We start from the raw sequence: 9,939 nt of genomic DNA on the forward strand, positions 1-9,939 counted from the left end.
AATAGGAATAATTTATTATTGGCCAAGTACATTTTCCAACATACTTGGAATTTGTTTCGGCTACATTGCAATGTAAACATACAGACACTGTTACTCTCACAATACAAAGAAGTAAAGAAACCCCACCCATATTTTACCTCCCTTTAAGCTATACAACTACGAATTTAACAATTTAATGGCACAAGGGAAAAAACTATTCTTGTGCCTGGCCGATTTTGTATATGAAGTCCTGTAGCGACGTCCAGATGGAAGTAAATCAAGCAGATGATGACCGGGATGTAAAGGATCTGCTACAATTCTCTCTGCTCTCTTCCTTACTCGGGTAGCATAAATTGTCTCTATTGAAGGCAAGCTAACACCAATTACCCTTTCTGCAATTCTTACAGCTCGTTGGAGCTTTTTCTTGTCTCTCTTAGAGGCTGTACCGTACCAAGCTGTTATAGAATTACAGAGAACAGTTTCAATGATGCCTCTGTAGAATTGAATCAACACTTCCTGGGACAATTTAAATTTCCTTAGTTGACGCAGGAAATACAGCCTCTGGTGGACCTTTTTAATAATACTATTGATGTTGCTTGACCAATTTAAGTTATAAGAAATTATGGAGCCCAGGAACTTAAAGGACTCTACTATTACAACCATGTTACCAAGAATGGAAAGTGGTGGCAGAACAGAAGAGTGCCTTCTGAAATCAATTACCATTTCTACTGTCTTTTGGATATTTAGTACCAAATTATTTTCGGTGCACCACGAAACAAGATGGTCTACTTCCCGCCTATACACAGATTCATCGTCCTCCTGGATAAGCCCAATAACTGTTGTGTCATCAGCAAATTTCAAGATCTTAACCGATGGATCAGTTGAGGTACATTCATTTGTGTATAGAGAGAAAAGAAGTGGGGAAAGGACACACCCCTGGGGAGCACCGATATTGATGGTATTGTTGCTCGATATAATTTTCCCCAACCTCACCTGCTGCCTCCTGTCCGTTAAAAAGCTGTATATCCATCGGCAAACAGGGGCAGGTAAATTGAGATGAATTAATTTAGAAAACAATTTAGATGGTACAATAGTATTAAAAGCTGAGCTAAAGTCCACAAACAGAACTCGTACATAGGTCCGCAAGGAATCCAGGTGTTGCAGGATGTAGTGCAATGCCATGTTGATTGTATCATCTACTGACCTATTAGCTCGATAAGCAAATTGCAGAGGATCCAGCAAGGGATCAGTAACGTCTTTCAAGTAGGCCAGCACTAGTCTCTCAAATACTTTCATTACCACAGATGTTAAAGCAACTGGTCTATAATCGTTCATCACACTGATGGAAGGCTTCTTAGGTACAGGAATGATGACAGAATGTTTAAAGCATGAAGGGACTCTACACAACTCCAAAGAACGATTAAATATCTGTGTGAGGATCGGAGCCAATTGTGCTGCACACACTTTCAAGCAACGAGGAGTCACACCGTCTGCGCCTGGAGCTTTTCTGGTCTTCTGTTTCTGTAAAAGGCTCAGTACATCTTTTTCCCAGATTACCAGTGGGGTGGTTTCAGAACATGTTGAGTTGCTTATTGATGCCTCTGGCGCCAACTGAATGACACTAGTTGGCAATGCTTGACTTTCGAACCTGCTATAAAACTGATTCAGGTCATTTGCCAATTTTTGACTCTCCGGAGCAGAAGAAGATGTTCTCTTATATCCAGTAATATTCTGTAAATTCTTCCAAAGAGTAGCCGAGTCACTATTTGAGAATTGAATCTGGACTTCCGGCTGGCGACGCCATAGCGGGTGGTCGGGGCTGCTTCGGCTGCGAGGCGCCCGATCCATCCCGGGGGTTAGGAGCCCCGCAACCGCAAAGCGGGGCTCCGGTTGGGGTGCGGGAAGAGCGTCCCGCACCCTGGGCTCCCCGGCTGCGCCCACGGAGGCTCCGAACCCTTCCCTTGCCCCCCCTGTAAAGGGGGAGTGGGGGTGAAGGGACAACGGAGCCGGGCTTACGGGGATATGCCCCAACCGGGATGCAAATGCGGCGACAAAGCCCGCGGTGAGCGTCTTAGTTCTACCTTTGAAGAATGGAGCCAAAGGAACCCGGTGGTCGTGAGTAACTAATTTGACCAGAAATCAAGCTTTTGGAACGATCCGGGGGGAAGGAGAAAGGCAGCCTGCCTTCTTCCCTTCGAGTTAAAGAAGCTAACCAATCTGAGCAACTGCTGCTACAGGACTGCTACAATGTGCTTAAAATTGATACATGAGACTGGCAAACTTTTTTCTTGGGAAGTAAATTAGTGGAAAATATCTCCATTTAAAGTTGCGGTATCTGCGCTCCAGTTTAGGAAAATGGCGATGGACAGAGAGGCAGGAGTAGAAATTTGATACCCACTTCCTCCCCCTCTACCAGTATGCTGGGCTTCGTCCTTGAACTGGTACTGAACTCTGGACTAACGGACGAACAGAGGCTCACTGCTTTGAAGGTGGAACTGCTGTACAGGAAAGTCAAAGTCTTGTGTGGGGGTCTGAAAGAGAACCAATTGCCCACAGAGGAGGCTTTTAAAACTTTTAACACTTTGGAAGAAAGTCTTGCCAAAGAGCTGAGAGGATGTCTGGGAAGATGGAGAGAAATGAGTGAGCTACTTCGGAGAAGAAACTCGCCTTTTGGGGGTGGCAGCCCCAAGGCGACGGTAAGATTTGTTATATCCAGTCCCCGAGGTGTGAGCTCGGGGGCCAGGGACAGAGAATTATGGTTTTTACAAGAAGAAAAGGAATGCTACAAAGAACCGGAGAAGCTGAGAGACGACGAGATGGACATCCTGGAGCTCGTGGCAAGGAGAGCCTTGGACTGTGCCTGGATCTGTGGACGCTTGGAGAGGGAAGCCACAGGGAAATTTAGTGTTGAGGCCACCAGGAGAAGAATAATGGACAGAGGGGGTGTGGGGTGAAACACTAAGTAAAATTTGAAGTAGCCTGTCATGGAATTTTGAAATCGGAGGGTGAATACTGTCAACAATCTTTTTGTTTTATTTTTTGTTTGAATATGAAAGGAGATATTTTGAGTTACTATGTTATTAGCAGCAGTTTAAAGGATAGAAGAGATAGATATGATATAAATGATTGGTGAAGATTCCAATGGAAGAAGAATTATGATGAGATATTAATACGATGATGCATTGTTAGTTAAATGTTGAATATATAATTGTGTGTAACTATATAATTGAATTTGAATTTCAGGAGAAATGGTTATAAAATAGATTAAGGATATGAACTCGAAGGAGAAAGGGCAGGGGAAGTCAATGGTCAAGATATGGAAATAGAAATTTTCTTTTTAAAGAAAAGATGCAACAAGAAAACTTGACACTGTTTGTATTTGTTTTATCAATGTATTTGTTTTGTATTTGTTTAAATTGTAGGTGTGGGTGTGGGTATATGTTGTTATAAGAAAAAGGTCAATAAATTCTTATAAAAAAAAAAAAAAGAGAATTGAATCTGCAGTTTTTCACCATAAGTTCGTTTTGCCACTTTGATCTCCTTGGCCAGTGCATTCCTAGCTTGGTTGTTCAAAATTCTATCTCCTTTCTTATGTGCCTCCTCTTTAGCATATCGGAGTTGCTTGAGTTTTCCTGTAAACCACGGTTTATTATTATTGTATATGCGCAAGGTTTTAGTAGGCACGCATAAGTCTTCATAAAAGCTAATATATGATGTCACAGTGTCCGTAAATTCATCCAGGTTGTTTGAGGCCATTTCAAAAATGTTCCAATCAGTGCAATCAAAGCAGGCCTGAAGCTTAAGCTTTGCCTCCTCTGTCCACCTTTTCACTGTTCTGACCCTAGGCTTCACAGCTTTTAGTTTTTTCTTATAAGTTGGAATGAGAAAAATCATACAGTGATCAGACAAACCCAGGGCTGCGCGAGAAACTGACCGGTAAGCCTTTGGAACTGTAGTATAACAGTGATCCAATATATTCATTTCCCTGGTGGGACAATTTACATATTGTTTATATCTGGGCAGTTCATGAGATAAGTTTGCTTTATTAAAATCCCCTAGTACAATAAGTAGGGAATCTGGGTATTTCTTTTCCATACTGATAATCCTGTCTGCCAAATCTGCTAATGCCCGACTAGAGCAGGCTTGAGGTGGAATATAAACCCCGACTAAAATTACTGAGGAAAACTCCCTTGGAGAGTAAAATGGTTTACAATTGATAAACAGTGCCTCCAACTCCGCACTACAGGTTTTCTCCAGCACAATAACATCTTTGCACCAGTTTGTATTTACATAAAAACACACTCCTCCACCCCTCATTTTTCCAGATGTTTCCATCAACCGGTCTGCCCTAAACACTTGAAATCCTGAAAGTTCAATTGCACTGTCCATAACATACTCATTAAGCCAAGTCTCCGTAAAACAAATAGCAGCAGAGTTTGAAAAATCAAGATTTACTTGATTAATAAGATGCAGTTCATCCATTTTGTTGGCAAGTGAGCGAAGATTGGAGAGGTGAATAGACGGTAAAGCTGATCTCATTCCTTGCCTTCGTAGCTTAACCAGAGCGCCAGCACGCCTCCCTCTTTGACGCCTTCTCCAGATCCTGCAAGGGGCTACTCCGTCCAAAACATATTTTAAGGTAGTAGCGTAAATACGCAAAGAGGCTTCTCTCATGTTTAGAATCTCATCCCTGGAATATGTAATCCGAGAAGGTTTGCAAAAAGCCATGAGGAGTGATAAAGATGTTCAGAATCTTTAACAGCTTTAACGGTTTTTAACGGCTCACTCCTTCAGCTGTCCTGAAGCCTTATATAAGGCAATAAAGGCAATAGAAAGCCCTAAAAATCATACTCCTAACTCCTAAAACAACAAAACAATAAAAACAACACCTTAAAACACCCTAAAACACTCCTAAACTCCTAAAAAAGAACAAGTGCCTTACAGAGCAAAAGCCGAGGCTGCCCTTCTCGGCGCCATCTTTGACTTCTTTGGAGTCAAATTCACCCCTAGATATTTTACCTTTTTTAACAAAGTTCAATCCAGTGTGATCTTGCAATTTCTGTATCTGCAATGGCGTCATATTTTTTGTCAATACTTTAGTTTTGGCTTTATTCAGTTTAAATCCTGCTTCTTGTCCAAACATGTCAATTGCCTCTAATGCTTTGGGAACACTGCTTTCTGGTTATTCTCGAAAGTTCCAAGGTCTTCTGCTTCTTTGGGTCATAATGATTGTCATACTTAGCAGATCACTTGAAATTAACAAATAGAACTAGCATAGCTCAGTTAATTTAAATGGGCCTTCTCTGAGCAGAACCTATTGACTTTCCTATTTTCCATGGGCTCAGTGAGATATACATGCTGGAACATGTGCAGAGAAGGGCAACCCAGATGATCAAGGGTCTGGGAACCAAGCCTTATGAGGAACAGTTGAGGGAGCTGGTATGTTTAGTCTGGTAAAGAGGAGACTGAGAGGAGATACGGTGGCTATCTTCAAATATCTAAAGGGATGTCACAGGGAAGATGAAGCAAGTTTGTTTTCTCCTGCTCTGGATGGTAGGATCCAAACCAATGTATCCAAGTTACAAGAAAGGGATTCCAACTGAACATCAGGAAGAACTTTCTGACAGTAAGAGCTGTTTGACAGTGGAACGGACTCCCCTGGAAGGTAATTGACCCTCCTTCCTTGGAGGGTTTTAAGCCGAGGTTGGATGGCCATCTTTCATGGTTGCTTTAGTTGAGATTCCTGCATTGCAGAGGGTTGGATTTGATGATCGTAAGAGTCCCTTCCAATTCTACAATTCTATGATTCTGTAATCATAGCAAAAGGAGGAGAGACCAACGCCTGCACATCAAAGGATATATTTACCGACACCCATTCCATCATGGTGGAGCACAGAGGCAGAAAAGAGAAGCAACAACGTTCTATTTGCCAGCAGCCTTTTGCTCTCTCCTTCAGCTGTCACCTAGTGGCTGCCATTCCAGTTCAGGCTGCCTGAACTCTTTCCATCCTAACTGTGACCTTAGGAACTGATTCCTGAGTTTGCTTTCCCCCTCCATGCTCCCGATCCCCTTTTCCTTTTGTATCAGTTCTTCTGGACCGTAAGCCTGAGAAGAGACTCTGTCTTGTTTATTTACTGGAAAGTCCCTGAGTACAAATTAAATGTAGAAGCAGGAAGTACACTGTACCATGCATGCTGGTGGAAATACCTTCACCCTCCACAAGCCACCACCCGTTTTGAAAAGACTTGCTGGTACTGTGTGCATTGGTTCACAAAAGTTAGAGTCACAGCAGTTATATTGAGGCTTGTTCCTTTAAATATGTTATGACCAAAAACTACAGGGATTTTTTTGCCAAGAACCAAAGGACTGGGAGGTGGAGTGGGTATCTCCTGCAAGTAATGCATAGATAAAGTAGTGAGGAGGGAAATGTTACTATGACACTCATTTTCAGAGCTCCTTTTGCTAGTGGCCTATGGCCTCTTGGGGAAATAAAAAAGTTTTGTTCATTACACAAGACCCCACACACTCCTTTGGCATCACTCTTGCTTTGCAATTTTTATAATCCCATTAGCATGCCTGGTGCTTACCCTTTGATTTACTACCACATTCACTTGTCAAAGTCATTTCAAGTTACTACTTACAAGTGCACAGAAACTACCACCCCCACTCTCTGGGCAGTGACAGAACCACCAGCTTTGAGGTCAAAATAACCTTTTCTGTTATATCTTTCTGCTAATTGCAAAGCTTCTTTACAGGAAATGGTATGAAATAAAGAAATCACTGGCAAATTTAAGTATCTTCTCTGTTCTCAGCAGGCCTTGTTTTCAAGGCACATTTAAAGCTTATGACTTCACCCAAAGACCTCTGGGGACTGTTTTTTTGTTAAGGGTGGTGGGAACTGTAGCTCACTGTGGGGTAAACTATAGTTTCCAGGATTCTTTAGGAAAGCCATGTGCTTTAAATGTATGGGGGGTACATTTAGATGACCCCTTGGAAACAGTACAAGATGTGTCCAGGAAACAGTCTTATCACTACTGCTATTTAATTTTCAGTTATTTCCATTTAACGCTGAGGTCAATATGCTTGGAGAGGTTGCATCCATGCATACTGTGATCTTTATTCAACACCTGCACATGAAAACAAAGACCACCACAGCCAACCACAAATGAACAACTACACCTTAGGCCAACCCCAACCTCTCACCACCAAAGGAACACAAGTGAACAACAGAGAACCTGCCCAAGCAACGCTGACACCAAACCCTACATATATTAAGTAAAATAGAAACATCGCCACCCGACCCCACCCCACCTATCTCTCCCCCCCACATCCACCTCTTCCCCACTTTTCTTCCTAATGTCTCAACAAATGAAATTGATTTGTAAAAATGTTATATGGAAAAAAATATGAGAGACATTGCACATACTTTTGTAAATCAAGAAAATCTTTAATAAAAAACACAATAAATAATAAAAACCATGGCTAATTATATATTGCCAGGCACAGTTAACTGCTGGAGAGCTGGAGGTACTTAATAGGTACTCTAGGTGATGGTTTTGAGACTATCTGTGACCATGTGTGGTCATAGCAATTAATGGAAAATGCAATATAATAGAAAAATGGGCAGAAAAAGCTTTCCATCATTTAAAAAATAAGTCATTATTCATTTAAAAAATAAGTCAATATTCACACCCACTTATTCTTGTGACCACTTACTTCTTCTTGGTGGGACATTTGTCTAGTATTTAGTTTTGCTTCCAACAACTTGGCTTGCTTCCCCACGGTTCTCCTTTATGCCTTTATTATGAAGCAAGCATGCTTGATGAGCTTGGTTACTATGAAAACTACTTTGCCGCAAGGAAAGCAGTTCCCACTATCCAAGAGGCTTCCATCCCAGGAGCTTTAATCTGTGCAACAAAGGCTTTTCTGTGCTACAGGGAGCACAGAAAGGAGGTTGATTGTAATATTAGCACTGGCATATCTTGAGCCTGAGGACTCAAAGAAATTGTGTGCCTTGACATGCTTAATTACTCTCACAGGGTGTTACCAATAAAATTCTGTCTAACTAGGCATTAGCTAGACAAATGGAGCTTTCATTTGAAATGTGTGCCTTTATTAAGTTTGCATACTGCCATGTCCTCAAGAAACCCCAGGGTGGAATACAGGTTGATCCTGGAACTATTCCATGTAGAACTATATGCCGTGCAGGGCACACCGGGCATGCAGAGTGGCTCCAGGGGATTATCCTCTTTGCCCAATCTAACTACTCCACCACAGCAGTCCTTTTTTGGGTTGGGCTCTGGGTGTTCAATAAATATGGCAGGGCAGAATCATGGCCATAGGCTCCACCACCCTCTTTTGCTCCACCATACACCAGCTCTGTGCCTCCACTTGCATATACGTTGTAGACATGTGATGGATTGCAAAGGACGGAAGCAGAACCTGCTGTCCCCCTCCAAGACACTTTCAGACCTCTCCCTTCTGAGCATCTGAAAGTGGCAACTGTCACTAGCTGGTATTATTTTAGGATCAAGAATGATTTAAATGGGCACAATCAAACTGTTATTTACATGGAACAAGAGCTGAACAGACTGCCTGAGATTCTCATAGGCAATTTCCATGTGTCCAAAACAGAAGGTAAACTGCGGAACTTCACTTTCAAATGTGCTTTCGAAAAAACTCCCTGTTCAAAACTAAAACAAGGACACTGAAGGTCTATACCACTGAAGGTACATCCAACTGCTTTGGACTATGGCTCTCGTCAGTCCCAGCCACCCTGACCATGCTGGATGGTTGATGGGATTTAAAGCTCAAAACATCTGAGGCTAGCAGGTTGGGGAAGACAGTCACTGCCAGTTCAGAATCCATGAGCACATACATGAAACTGAGATATTTTTGCACTGACATGCATCACTTTACACTTGTTTACATTGAATTGAACTGCATTCACTGGTTTACCACCCATCCCTTAGGTTTGCAGAGAGTTTTTTGGAACTCTTCGCAATCTTTTATTGTTTTAACACCCTGAACAGTTTATAATCATCAGCAAACTTGACCACCTTACTGCTCACCCCTAACTCTAGATTGTTTATGAACAAGTTAAAAATTACAGGTCCCAATACCAATCCTTTGGCCGGGGGGGGGGGTCTCAACTTTTGACATCATTTGAAGAACTGTCCATTTATTCCTACTTCCTGCTATTTAATAAATTCCTGATCTACAAGAGGACCTCTCCTCTTACTCCATGACTGTTAAGCTTACCCAGGAATCTTTGGTTAAAAGCTTTTTGAAAATCCACTTCTGTAGCCTAAGAACCACCAGGAAACACTCATCTTTGGCATGGGAAAAAAACCCAATAAGCAGCCATACACACTTTTTGTTTCAAACAACTTAATAAAAACTAACATGGACTTGGAAAAAATTAAATTGAATGTATTCAAATACATTTGGTTCCATTGTGGCAAAAAAACCAAAAAAACAACAACCACGTTTGTCTGACCATTCAACCCCAGCTGTTTATATTCTTCTGTTATTCATCTCTAGCTAGATGCTTTAAAAGCAGATATTTTAAAAGTAGATGAATTATTTTTCCTTCTATCTTTGCTGGTTTGGCATTTGCAAATGGGCACATGTGCTTAAGGTAAATAAATAGAATGCTTACCTAACCTTATTTCTTATTTCCCCATAACTCTTGCAAAAGAACAATAAAAGAGTGTTCAAATGAAATTGAACGTGTCTGAGCGATTAACTTATCAAAACTGTTCTGCAGTTTCCCTGAAACTCTCATCAAAAGTTGACCACATTATTATTTTCTGGTTTCCAACCTTCCAGGATAGGGCTGTTTCAGGCATTTCTTATTTAGATTTAATATGGAATCAATTGACACACCCCCCCCCAATACAATGCAGGAACCAAAATCATGAATATGTTAGTACAACTCATCAGGAATTACCAAAATCC

The sequence above is a fragment of the Lacerta agilis genome, chromosome 4 (genome assembly GCF_009819535.1).
Source record: "Lacerta agilis isolate rLacAgi1 chromosome 4, rLacAgi1.pri, whole genome shotgun sequence".
In the NCBI taxonomy this organism is placed as follows: domain Eukaryota; kingdom Metazoa; phylum Chordata; class Lepidosauria; order Squamata; family Lacertidae; genus Lacerta; species Lacerta agilis.